The 3,805-nt window shown below is 53.3% G+C and overlaps 1 long non-coding RNA gene across 1 annotated transcript; it reads left to right on the forward strand.

The window, feature by feature from the left end:
* LOC147351534 (uncharacterized) lies at nt 1–3,575 on the forward strand. Its single transcript, XR_015147572.1, has 2 exons — nt 1–1,162; nt 3,209–3,575. It is a non-coding gene; the product is annotated as an uncharacterized LOC147351534 (long non-coding RNA).
* Nucleotides 3,576–3,805: the final 230 nt, after the last annotated feature.

Genomic DNA, 3,805 nt, shown 5'->3' on the forward strand with positions numbered 1-3,805 from the left:
CCTGGAGGCAAAGGGCTTTGGGGGCTGTCTCAGTACGCTCTGCAGCTGCCAGGGTGAGAAGCCTTCTGGTGGGATCATCATCTAGCAAGCATACAGAGGCTGTGAAAGCCATGGAAACCGAGATTTGTGCTGGAGCCTCTGGTTTCTAACCCAATGTCGGAAAAATTAAGGGAAAAAAAATCTCTACAGGAATTCAAGAGGCTGTTTCCTGGGACTTCCTTGATGGTCCAGGAGTTAAGAATTGGCCTTCCAATGCCAGGGAAGTAGGTTCAACTCCCAAATGGGGAACTCAGATCCCACATGCCCTAGGGCAAGTAAGCCCTGTGGGCCTGACTCAGGGGTCAGGCCCTTTAATTACTTTAAATAATTAAAATTAAATTTTAATTAATTTAAAAAACAAGAGCCCTTTCCCTGAAGATGTGGTCCCAGGGCTGTGCTGGAGAAGACAGTGATAATCTCTTGCTTCCCACCAAAGCCTGATCCCTCTCCCCAGGATCCATCCTAAAGCGTAGGCTTTGTCTTCTCCGCACCCCCAGGCCAGCTCTGGGCTTTTCTCAGCCTTTAGCCCAACACCAACCTCCATTACTCCAACTCTTTGCTGAGGCCTCGGTAGCTTCCCTGTGCCTCTGGAGCCCGTGGGGTGTGGAGAGGGACAGAGGAGCATGACATCCTTGCCCAGAGAGGCGGTAGTTGCACTACACCGTGAATGCACTGCATGCCACGGAATTGTACACCTTAAAATGGATAGTTTCACCTTATGTGGGTTTCACTTTAATTAAAAAACAAGAACAGAGCTGCCCTGGAAGCTCTTTGGCGTAGGAAAGAGAAGCTGGGCCTCTGGGAGGCTGTGAGGGTGGAGCCCCCTTGCCGGGAGTGGCAAAGAACGACAATGGGAAGGCCAGTCTGGGCCCGCCCCCTCCTCCAGCAGGACCAGATGGGAACTGGGGCTGGGGAGAAAGGCCCAACTGGGGCAGTGCCGCCGCCGCTGCATACAGCACTCAGTGAAAGCGAGGAGGCCGCAGCCGCCGCTCATTTGCATCATAAGTGATTGGTTTTCCCTGCTCGTCCCTCATTAGGACACAATGGACAGTTGTTTGCTGGCGCAGCAGATCCATTTACCAAGGGAAAGAGGACACAGTGCAAGAGTGACTGATGGGCCATAGTAAGTTGGGGGGGAGGGGGGAGCCCGCCTCCCCTCCCCTGTCCCCTCTCCCCGCCACTGCAACTCCTGTTTTCACACAATGAGAAGGGACCCCAAGAGCAAGGCAACCCCCTCATTTTACAGATGAGGAGACTAAGATGCTAAGAGAGGATGAGACTTGCTAAAGTCAAACAGCGAGTTCATGGCAGAGCTGGGGCTTCTAGAATCTATAGTCTCACTTCTAGACTCTCATTGCAGGCTTCACTCCACTGGCCTGCCACACCTTTTCCATTCCCAGCTTGCCCCTCTACCTCTCTGTGGTCTCCTTCCTTCTGTTCCAGGCCTTGGATTTCATCAATTCTCTCTCCTGTGTCTCTCTAATCTCTCTATGTTCCCGCTCTCTCTGTATTTTTTTCCTCCTGGTTTCTAGGCAGCTAGGATAATTACTAAACTTCTAATTAACCCCTGCCCTAACGAGGGTGGGTCTGGCAGGAGAGGCAGCAATTTTGAAACTGTCTTCCTGTGTTTAGGGGATTGTTGGGGTGTGGAGGGGGGCGGTTTATAAACCAGGCACTAGAACAGACACATGATACATGTTGCCTCATTCCATCCTTTCAGTTGTTGGAGGCAGTGATCTTAGAGACAGGTTCAGAGAGGCTGGGGAAATTGCACAAGAGCACCCAGCTGCCAAATGGCAGCTATCTGACTCAAAAATCTCCACCTCGCTCCTCATCGCTCTCCGGCACAGAGGCTAAAGCAGGGTATGGGGGCCCCTGATTCCAGGTTCATTTAGGTAAAACGTTGCTGAAGGAGGCCACTGCTTTGTTGCTTCTCTGAGGCAGAACCTGCCTCCCCACTCCCTACCTTCAGGTCCCACCTTCCTCTGGGCCCCTTTGGCATGATGGTGAAATCTCACAGATGCAAGCTTTTGCCCCTGGTGGGGGTGGGGGGTTGGTAAGATAGCAGTCAAGAGGGAGAAAACTGACAGACCCAGACTGTGGCAGTCCCCCTCCTGCTGACACCTCCTCCCACTTCCTTGTCTGCCCCTCCCCTTTGTGGGTCAAGCTTGCCAGCATCTGCGTCTGTCTCATTGTGCTCTGGGGGAAGGGGAGATTCGGGGTGAGTGGGTGTCTGTGTGCATGAACATAAGGCCTCCGGGTTCATTCTGACACTGAATGAAAAACTCACCAATTATTCGTCCAATCCTATTAATATGCAGACAGACATCTGTTATTTAGGAGTCAACAGCAGAGGCATTTTCTTAGGGGGGAGGAACACTCATGTATGTGTCCCTCTTGTCTCTTTGGCTGCTGGGGAGCAGGGGGGTGGGTTGGGGGGGCGGGTAGCTGTTTGGGAATCACCCCACATGCCTACACTGGGAGCCTCCCCTCTCTCTGACTCTCACTCCCAGCCTTGAGGAGAAGGAGTAGAGGGTTGGCTAGAAAGGGAGAGAGACCTGGGAACCCAGCTGGAAGGGGGGAGAGGGGGAGGGGGCTGCACTGTGTAGAACTCCTTTGTTGGCAGAGAGGAAAGGGGGGGGTGCTCTGAAGAGTTGAACCCTTTTCCTGGGGAAGAGAGTGGAGCAAAGGAGACAGCTGTACTAGGATCACCTGCCAGGGTTCTGGCGTCCACCAGGAACCTCAGGGACGTGACCTGAGCCCCCAGCTCTGACCAGTCTGCGTGTATCTGGAGTGGGGTTACTATGGCAACATGGGGCCCTCACCCAGACTTTAGAAAAGGTAGTAATGAGTGGAGTTCAGAAAAATGGAGACCAAAGGACATCAGCCTTTGGAGGAGTCCCTAGAGCTCTCTCTGGCCCTCAGGATAGGTGTGGAGACATCTGAGCTCCCCTTCCTGTCTTCTGATCTTCCTCCAGCCTGAAGCCCAGCACAAGAGGCCCCCTCAAAGAAGCTTTTCCTGCTTCCATCAGGCCTGCTTTAGAGACAGTCAAGCCTGGTGTCTACCTTGTAAATAATAAAGCTTGACAGCAACTCAGACCCAAAGGGGTCTGATCCAAAGGGTCAAACAACTTTTGTACATTCTTTCTCCTCTCTGAATCCTCAACAGCGCAGTGAGGCAGATGTGGCCATCAACTCCCTTTTCCATGTGTGAAAACCGAGGTTCAGACGTGTGCAGGGCTCCTCCAAGGCTCCCCAGGGAAGCAGCAGCAGAGCGGGGACCCAGACCCTTGGACCTCTGCCTCCAGATCTCAAGCACTTTCCAAGACCGTCCCTTCTGGAAAGGCTGGGGTCCTGAGGGGAATGAACTTCTGTCAGCTGTAGGCTCTTCCCCTCTGCCATCCCTTCCTTCCCCTCCTCCCTCCAAGGCAGGCTGATTGGGGGCAGGGGAGTGTGTTAAGAAACACTGGCGGCATCACAGTGTGATTAGTTGTTTATTTCATTAAATGATTAACGAGGCTACATTGTTTCCCAAAGGAGTGTCTAATTTGTGGGGGAAACAGCTGCAGGGGAGGAAGCTGGGTCTGACTTCTGCATCTGGGGTGGGGGTAGATCCCCCCCATTCCAGCCAGCAGGGGCCTTTGAGGATCTAGGAACAGGGAGTCCCGTTCCCTCCTCCTATCCTTTGGGCTCCTCAGCCCAGAGGCACAGCCTCCTCCGTGCAAATAAAACGTCTGGCAGCCCAGACCTGCAGAGGGGACAAAAA

This window comes from Bos grunniens, chromosome 19 (genome assembly GCF_055505025.1).
Source record: "Bos grunniens cultivar Pamir isolate PY7600 chromosome 19, Bosgru_T2T1.0, whole genome shotgun sequence".
Lineage (NCBI taxonomy): Eukaryota > Metazoa > Chordata > Mammalia > Artiodactyla > Bovidae > Bos > Bos grunniens.